The sequence below is a fragment of the Berghia stephanieae genome, chromosome 6 (assembly GCF_034508935.2).
Source record: "Berghia stephanieae isolate SIO BIC M18660-M18661 chromosome 6, UCSD_Bste_1.3, whole genome shotgun sequence".
NCBI lineage: Eukaryota > Metazoa > Mollusca > Gastropoda > Nudibranchia > Aeolidiidae > Berghia > Berghia stephanieae.
In genome coordinates this window covers 12,107,930-12,117,929 of record NC_088365.1, presented here as the reverse complement: position 1 = coordinate 12,117,929, position 10,000 = coordinate 12,107,930, and the positions used below count along the sequence as shown (strand labels likewise).

The following is a 10,000-nucleotide window of genomic DNA, read 5'->3' as shown; positions in this document are numbered from 1 at the left end:
GTACAAGGGGTCACAAGTCAATATCATCGCTGAAAGTAAAGGAACGACGAGACATGGTGCCTACAGATAGTTCGAAGATGACGTCACTCATGTCTTTGTTATTGTTTTTTGCCATCCGCGTTTATGAGTAATGCTCACTGAACTATATAAACCAGACTATAAACGTTCAAGGAAACACACCCTTTTGTGTGTTGGTCCGTTATACTTCCGGATGGCAATGTTATGAGCTTCTCAGACAAGCACATACTATCTATAAGCGTGGCCTTCGTTAAGTTATGGCCTGACACTGACCAAAAAATGGCGTCAAAATGCTAGTCTTTTGCCACAAAAGAAAACAAATCGTGAGTTGTATTCAATAGTTCAACCAATGAAATAACGTGTTTCCATGAGCACTACTTTACTAACGACAACTCACTAGGCGGTGCAAAAACCAAATAATGACGTCAAACTGCCAGTCTTTTTTTGGATTTCAGTGTCAGGCTATAATATGACGATGGATACGCTATAAGACACTAAGCTCATTTTTTCATCAGAGACAATGCTGCTATCTTGCCAGGCACTCGTTTTACATCTATGGTGAGGGAATGGAATGAAGACTTTTCCCAAGGGTTCGAGTTTGAGCCTCCCAGAACAGGACTCAACTCATGGATCAACTAGAGGACAAAGCGGCACTAAACTCACCAAATATATGGAAATAGTAGCAATTGAAATTACTATATTCCTTTGTTCTTTTCTTTTTTTTTTTTTAGTTTTCTTTTTTTTTCTGTTAGAGAGAGAGAGAGAGAGAGAGAGAGAGAGAGAGAGAGAGAGAGAGAGAGAGAGAGAGAGAGGCGGGGTTCTGATTTTTCCTTTGACAGGATTTTACTCCAACTTTGTCACTCAGACAACATGAGTGTTTTCTGTTGATACCTAACATTGTTTGAGGGATTAAAGACAATGCAATCGCATCTAACGATTCCGAGCGAAGCAGTGTCATTATAATTAATAATGTGAGGCTATGTGGCCTAGTGGTATGACACTCGCTTTCGGATCGGAAGGTCCTGGGTTCGAGCCTCGCACGGCGCATAGTTGAGTCCTTGGAAAAGACTCTTTACTCACCGTACCCAGGTGTAAAATGAGTACCTGGCTGTTAACAGCCTTGTCTCTGTCGGAAAAATGGTAATAGATAGAATGCGCTTAGCCAAGGAGTTCACAACATTGCCATCCGGAAGTATAACGGACCAACACACAAACTCTGTGTAACCATGAACTTTTATAGTCTGGTTAACAAAGACCTGAGTGACGTCAACTTCGAACTATCAATACTCGTACATCAATTCACAGACTATGTCAGAAAAGTCAGTCTATAGATAGTTCGAAGCTGACGTCACTCTGGTCTTTGTTATTGTTTTTGCCATCCCCGTTTATGAGTAATTCTCACTAAACTGTATTAATCAGACTATAAACGTTCATGGTTACACACGGTTATGTGTGTTGGTCCGTTGTACTTCCGGATAGCAATATTGTGAGCTTCTCAGCCAAGCGCACACTATCTATTTGCACAAGTTAGCGAAAGTTGCTCAAAGAAAGCCCTTCACAAGCAACGGTATAAAACGGAGTGTTGTTTCCATGTGGCATGCTGAGGGAATTAAGAATTGTGAAGCGCATCGCATAATATGATGAATTCGTAGAAATATGCTATATTCATGTTCATATTTTTTGTTGTATTGGCTGGGGTCCCATTCTTATGTAGGAGGAAAAAGGACTTAGTCCCTGACTTCAGTAAAAGACGTGAAAAATTCGTTACTTACTTGAGCTTACCAAGCAAGTCCCAGAATAATCCACGCCCACTTTGGCCTAGGTTTTTCTTGATCTAGATACATGCAACATCACAGTGATTATATAACATGTGAGCCTTTTACCATTTTCACGAGAATAATACCTTATAAATTGTTCGAAGATGACGCCACTCAGGTCTTTGTTATTGTTTTTTGCCATCCGCGTTCATGAGTAATGCTCACTGAACTGTATTAACCTGACTATAAACGTTCATGGATACACAAAGTTTTGTGTGTTGATCCGTTATACTTCCGGATGGCAATGTTATGAGCTTCTTAGCCAAGCGCATACTATCTATATTACAGTCATTAACAACAGAAATAAGACAGGTTGTATTTGCTATTTTCCCATAGAAGAGAAAACATATTGTTACGCCGTGGTATGTGTCTTACAAAAGGAGATAAAGTTTTTTTGTTGTTGATATAGCTAGAATGCGCTTGGCAAGAGTTCACAACATTGCCATCCGGAAGTATAACGGACCAACACACAAACTCTGTGTAACCATGAACTTTTATAGTCTGTTAATACAGGTTAGTGAGAACAACTCACAAACGCGGATGGCAAAAACAATAACAAAGGCCTGAGTGACGTCATCTGCATACTATCTATAGCGCATGCCTTTATTGACACAAGTAAGGAGCAGATGCGAATCACCTGACAGGTACCAAACAAAATTACATGTAAATTCGCGCCAAAAAGATTTTAGTTCATTTCACACAAGAGTTGCTTCGCAGCAGTTGCCGCACCAGACATTAGCTCAGTGAGCTTGGTTTGAAAAGTAACAAAGCCGTAATTCGACCACAACTGGCCTCTTTGGCCAAAAATTTCTTGACTGAGATGGTGCGCAAACACCAGCACTGTGATCAGAAAATTTGGGACCGTGTTTTGTTTACAGATGGACAACTGGTCCAAGCCGTCATCTGATGGACTCTCTCACTCTCTCTCTCTCTTCTCTCTCTCTCTCTCTCTCTCTCTCTCTCATTACCTTGGAGTTAACATATGGAGATGATATGTTGCTGACTGTTGAAAATTTACAATTGCTTTTCGAACCTGATTCCAGAGATAAATGGATTTCCTGCTATCGGCTTCGAGGTGAATGAACCTTTCAATGACGAAACCATCATGGAAGTTATAAATCAAGGACATGGATCTGTAATGGTGTTGGGAATGATAATACTCTTCAACAGTCATGACGTCACTTCCCTCGTAATGACGCATGGTAACTTAGTAACTGACTCTAAACTATCGGAGCGATGGCGGACGCCCTTATGAAATATTTCTCCGACGAGCATAAAAGTGTATCCAGAGGAAAAAAACCCCATTATAAATATGATCATGTTTTGACTTTTATACATTCTGATCACATGACATATGAAAAGTTCTAGCCAGCATGAATAATAAAACGTACCGATTTTCTTTGTTTAGAACCACGCTGCTCGCCGTTGCTGGGCAACGTGACATCATACTGTTGAATCCAATTGGTTGTAGAAAGATTGAGCTAATACGTGCCAACCAAAGACATAACTCAGACCTACATCAGTGACATTCTTGAGCCAATAATTGTCGTCCCGTTTATTCGGAATTAGATAGAATATGCGGCTATGTGGTCTAGTGGTATGACACTCGCTCTCGGATCGGAAGGTCCTGGGTTCGAACCTCGCACTCGGCGCATAGTTGAGTCCTTGGAAAAGGCTCTTTACTCACATTCTCTCACCGTTCTCAGGTGTAAAATGAGTACCTGGCCGTTAACAGCGTTGTCTTTGTCGAATAATTGTAATATCGTCTAATAGGCGTCATGACCCGTTCTACATGTTAAATGTTATTGTTGTCCAGGGATCCTTTGTAAAGCGCTTTGAGCACATTTAGTGGATATCGCGCCATATAAAGCTCAATTATATATATATATATATATATATATATATATATATAGGGTTATATATATATATATATATATATATATATATATATATATATATATATATATATATATATATATATATATATATAAGAGAGAGAGAGAGAGAGAGAGAGAGAGAGATAGAATAATCAAGTCTTGATATCCAACTTGACAACACCTCAGCAAACAGAGCTCGACAAATTATATCTAAGTTCCTTAATGATTCAAATGTAAGGGTGATGAACTCGTGGCCAACTGTATCACCAGACGCGAATACTATTAAACAAAAATAATATGTGGAATTTTAATCAAAAGGAAGCTAAGTATGAACAAAAACACTGTACAAAATTCGATGAGATATTTGACAAACTGAATACAATTCGGAACGATATACCAGCAGGATGTGTCCATCATGATCAAAGAGGCAACGAGTTGTGTCAATGATCAATTCCAACGGTGGACACACAAACTACTGAAGTGTGTCATGTGCTCTGATTTCAATGGTGTGTTCGATTTTGCAAAATCAATTCTTTAATGACTGGCTTTAATCAAATAGCCGCGACTGCTCAACAGTTACCACTAAAAATAAATCACACACCAAAAGAAAACTAGTTTTGTCTATTTTCTAAATATGTGTATGTCATTGTATTTGTTCTAACCAGTATCGAACAATTAGCGGAAACACATTGCCTCTAGTTTATTTTGTTTTGTTTTTTTGTTGTTGTTGTTGTTGTTTTTTTTTTGGTTTTTTTTTTTGTTTGTTTGTTTGTAAAAGACTATATACATAATATCTTTGGTTATGTGTGTTTGTAGGATTTTATGTATGTGTGTGTGTGTGTGCTCGTGATTGTACGTGTGTGTATGCTAAGAAGCTCATAACATTGCAATCCGGAAGTATAACGGACCAACACACACAACTGTGTGTATCCATGGTCGTTTATAGTCAGGTTAATACAGTTCAGTGAGCATTACTTATAAACGCGGATGGCAAAAAACAATAACAAAGACCTGAGTGACGTCATCTTAGAACTATCTATAGATAGAATGCGCTTGGCCAAGGAGTTCACAACATTGCCATCCGGAAGTATAACGGACCAACACACAAACTCTGTGTAACCATGAATGTTTATAGTCTGGTTAATACAGTTTAGTGAGAACAACTCATAAACGCGGATGGCAAAAAACAATAACAAAGACCTGAGTGACGTCATCTTCGAACTATCTATAGCATGGTTTATAGTATAATATGTGAAAATAGGTTACCCACATAACTGCCTTACTCTGAAAAGACACGTATTTAAGGGGTTCTAAGGTTTGAGGGGTCTCGCCACGATTAGGGTCACTTAAACCGAACCATATTCGGTGGAAGATTTTTTTGGCCAAGTATTTTTCAATAGTGGGTTGGGGTTGGGTTTTTTTTTTATTTTTTTATTTTGGGGGGGGGGTGCATGTTTTTTTTTTTTTTTTTTTTTTTTGTATTTACAGAATACGGAAGTAAACTGTTTATTGGTAAAATAAATCAAATGGGTTCATCTTGGTATGATACCGTGCACACAAAAAGAGCCTTTTACGTTTTGGAGTCTCCTATCATACGACAAAACAAAATGGCGGACTTGGAGTTCTGAGTGTTTGTGGAATGTAACGAAGACGCTATTTTTTGTATTTCTCTATTCTGTGGTCACTCGGTTATAAAGCAAAAAGGCCGATATCGAGATTTAAAAAAAAAAACGATAACCCCATGCTTGTTCACCCAGTAGTGATCGGGTAGCTGGGGTCTCTTAAAACTGATGGAAAGTACTTGCAAACATCATTTCTATATATATATAAAAGTTAGCAAGCCATTGAAACCATCCGTTTTTACGCTTCAGAAACCGGGATAAACCACAGCTCCGCGAACCTTAAAGTGCTCTCGAGGAGTATTCGTTGTCAGATCGATTAATTGGACACTATGACCTGTACTAATGATGGCTTAATATGCTCTTCGTCCATCTTCGTACAGTACTTAACGTATCTAGTACATACTTACCATCCCATCAGTGATAATGATGATAATCGGATCACATGACTATTAGATTGACCACCATTCTGTCATACAATGACAAAACGTTTGGGTTTTTTTTTTTTCTTTTTTTTTTTTTTTTTTTTTTTTTTTTTTTTGATTTTGTTGTTTTCTTAGGTTTTTTGGGTTTTTTTTGTTGTTGTTGTTGTTGATTTTGTTTTTGTTTGTTTTTTGTTTGTTTTTTTTTTTTTTTTTTTTTGTGGGGGGTGGGGGGGGGGGGGGGGGGGGGTCCCATTTTTCCAGAAGACTTTATTTCACAAAGTCTTTTTAAAGCCTGAAACTTTCTGAAAAGTTTGGGATCATCAATGAAGGAATGAAGTAAAAAAAATGTTTCTGGGAAGTATTCCCAGGTTTGATATTTATTTCGGCAAGATGAGGAGTTATTTTAATCGATCGATATTTTAAGGACTAGTTTTCTGGCCAAAATTTTGAAAACGTGTTGTTTGTTGTTTTGTTTTTTCAGAGTACTACAGTATGGCGTGAGATGAAAAGCAGATCGTGTCAACATCACGTGATTCAGCTACGTCATTAACTCGGTGATCAGTGATAAGTAGTTCTTAGTAAATCATGATAACTATTGATCTTGAGGTCAATCGTTAAATATAAACAACACCAAATTATGTCATCTCAGGTTAGTTTATAATTCATTTATTTATTTATATTTCTTGCTGTCTATTATTTATTTATTTATTTATTTATTTATTTATTCATTTATTTATTTATTTATTTATTTATTTATTCATTTATCTATCTATCTATCTATTATTTATTTATTCATTTATTTCTTACTATTTTTTGCAAACACTTGGTATATCAAACAATCACATCTGTTTTCATTATATTGGGTGCAAAGTTAGATCTATTGAAAAGTTTTCTGCAAAAGGCCATCGTTTTATTTAGAGGGTTACTAAGTCATATTCAATAACAGGAGAAACAAAGTTCAATTATTCGAATACGTACTCAATTTGCAAGCCAAAGGGTCAACATAGGTTCTGGGTTCGTTTATTTTATTTTTTTTTCTGACTCTATCGTCGACTCAACTGCAATTAATTGGATAGTTGGGTTTAAATATTATGGCGGAAAGAATAAAATTGTGTGATTGATAAATGAAAATGTCACATTCAATAGGGAGCAATCGTTTATTATTATCCGTTCAATACCTAAAATAAATAAATAAATAAATAAATAAATAAATAAAAATTCGGGATAGACTTCGACTTCACACAATGTTACTGCCTGGTTCTTTGGGATAGCAAAGTTGTATAAGCAATTGGATTCAATAGTCTGATGTCACGTCGCCCAGCAACGGTGAGCAGCGTGGTTCTAAAACAAACAAAATCGGTACCATTTATTTTCATGCTGGCTAGAACTTTTCATATGGCATGCAATCAGAATGTATAAAAGTCAAAACATGATCATATTTATATAATGTTTTTCTCCTCTTGATACACTTTTTTGCTCGTCGGAGAAATATTTCATCGTTCCGATAGTTTAGAACCAGTTACTAAGTTACTGTGCGTCATTACGAGGGAAGTGACGTCACGACTGTTGAAGCCTATTGTTGCATGCTGTCCGCTTCTTCCACAATAATTATAAATCTGGCTTTATTCAGCTTCCATGGCTCCGATAATACTAATGGTAGACTGCTCACAACACAAGCCAAAGGTTTCCTACTGACCTCTGACCACGGCTGCAGTCTTAAACTGCAGCATTTATATAGCGCTATATCCAATAATCGTGCCCAGAGCGCTTTATAAGGGGTCCCAAGCCAACAGCAACACTTAGCATGTCGAGCAAGATATGACGCCAATTAGACACCTTCTAAATAAAACGATGGCCTATTGCAGAATACTTTTCAAAAGATCTAATTTTGCACCTAATATAATAATACCAGCTGTGATTGTTTGATATTTCTAGTGTTTGCAAATATTACATTTTTTTTTCCGACAGAGACCATGCTCACGTGCTCAATTTACACTTGAGTACGGTGAGATAATATTATGAGCAAAGACCATTTACCAAGGACTCAATTAGGCACCGCTCAGAGCGGGGCTCGAACCTAGGACATTCAGATGGTGTCGAGATGTGATGTAAGAAGGCTACATCCGGGTATCTTTTTTCTCTTTCTCGTCGATCGGTGCCTCGATGGTAACGATTTCGTTAAGACTCCAATATTGTTCGACCACTTCGTCCACCCAACAGTGATATTAGGTAATTGAGTCTACACGATTTTATAGATAATGCTACTTTCCGACAGACCAGATTCTTATCCAAAGAATAGCTAGCAAATGATAATGTCCGTCGTGCTATATAGAAAAAAAAAGTGAGATTTTATATAGCGCAATATCCACTAAACGTGCTCAAAGCGCTTTACAAGGGGTCCCTGGCCAACAGCAACGCTTAACAAGTAGGACAAGAGATGACGCCTGTTAGGCGATATTACAATTTTTTCGGACAGAGACAACGCTGTTGACGGTCAGGTACTCATTTTACACCTGAGTACGGTGAGAGAATGTGAGTAAAGAGCCTTTTCCAAGGACTCAACTAAGCGCCGAGCGAGGCTCGAACCCAGGACCTTCCTATCCGAAAGCGAGTGTCATACCACTAGACCACATAGCCGCACATAGAACCTGGATAAACTCTAGATAGTTCCATATAGGCAATATAACTCTCCGTTCTTTTAATGCTGTTTAACCCTCTCCATACCAGCCATTTTCAGGATTTTCCCCAAAACTTCACACCCAACTAACTCAAAAATAGATTTTTTATCACTCAAACACAATAGCAGTAAGTTCTTGCGATACATAATTTCTTTAACAAAACATACTCTACAACACACTATTCATTTTCTTTAGATTGTATGATGTACAAAAGAAATTTGAAGAAGAAAAATGTTGGTTGTATCGTAACGAATGTGACGATTTTCCTACAGTTGGTGAGGAGAGAGGGTTAAATCTGGGTAGATCAATATCCTCGCTTCATTGGTCGCGTGATTCGAAAATTTATTTTCCCTTGAACAATGCAAGTAATGAAATGCACGATTACTAGCTTAATCGTGGAATTTTCTTCAATGGGAGCGATCTATATTCATGTTTTCGTCCAACCAAGTCATCAATCACATGATTTGTTGATGTCCAACGATTGGATATTTCTTCAGAAATGCAAACACGCTGCTTTGTTTATGAAAGTTGTAAACATACCTCCGTGTCAAGCTGAACAAAATGACCAATCGTGATGTTAGATATTTCAAAAACTGTGAACACTTTTCACTATGTGGGTCACTTTGAGCACATTATATTCCAATGTGACCAATGACCTCGAGCACATGGAAATGTAATATAGATAGAATGCGCTTGGCCAAGGAGTTCACAACATTGCCATCCGGAAGTATAACAGACCAACACACAAACTCTGTGTAACAATGAACTTTTATAGTCTGGTTAATACAGATTAGTGAGAACAACTCACAAACGCGGATGGCAAAAACAATAACAAAGGCCTGAGTGACGTCATCTGCATACTATCTATAGATTATGCCCATTGGGATAGCTTAGGGTAATAAATTTAGCATTAGTGTTCATTAGTAACGCAGTCAGCGTTAGAATCACGTTCCCATTAGCGGTGGGGCGATAGTCAAAAAACAGGGAGTGGGGCGAGTACAAAAGGGGAAGAAAATAAAGCCCAACATGAAAAAATAAGGGACAAAAGGGGGAAAAAATCCAGAAAATTGTGACATTTAAGCGGATTTGAATACAGCCTGTTGTGAGCGTTAATCAAGTTTTCTAACGAATGCCCCTGAAGAAAGAATAATAAAATACTGTCATATTCTTGTTCTGTCCTTATTCGTGATACTATAGATAGAATGAAGTTGATGTCACCCAGGTCATTTTTGTTGGGGTTTTTTTGGGGGGTTTTTGTTTTTTGTTTTTTTTGCCATCCACGTTTATTATGAGTAATTCTCACTAAACTGTATAAACCAGACTATAAAGGTTCAAGGTTACACATAGTTTTGTGTGTTGGTCCGTTATATTTCCGGATGGCAATGTTGTGAGCTTCTTAGCCAAGCGCATACTATAAGCCCACTAAGTCTATATTATTAGGTTGGTAAATTATAAGTGCAAGTAGGTTCTCGAGCTCAATTTCCAAACTTATTACATAACTCGGAGTTTGTCATAAAACTTATAAAATGGGCATGGGGTCATCGGCGGTCCATTGCACTTTCAAGT

The 10,000-nt window shown here is 37.6% G+C and overlaps 1 protein-coding gene across 2 annotated transcripts in view; it reads left to right on the top strand.

Annotated features, from left to right (window-relative positions):
- LOC144974490 (phospholipid-transporting ATPase ABCA3-like) overlaps positions 1-10,000 on the top strand; it is a 129,281-nt gene that overhangs the window by 24,311 nt on the left and 94,970 nt on the right. The window contains exon 3 of one of the 2 annotated variants that reach the window (XM_078917393.1): positions 6,238-6,405. The exons of the other annotated variant lie outside the window; for it this stretch is intronic. The gene's annotated coding sequence lies outside the window, so the exon portion shown is untranslated. The remainder of the gene's footprint in view (positions 1-6,237; positions 6,406-10,000) is intronic. 2 annotated transcript variants of the gene reach the window in all.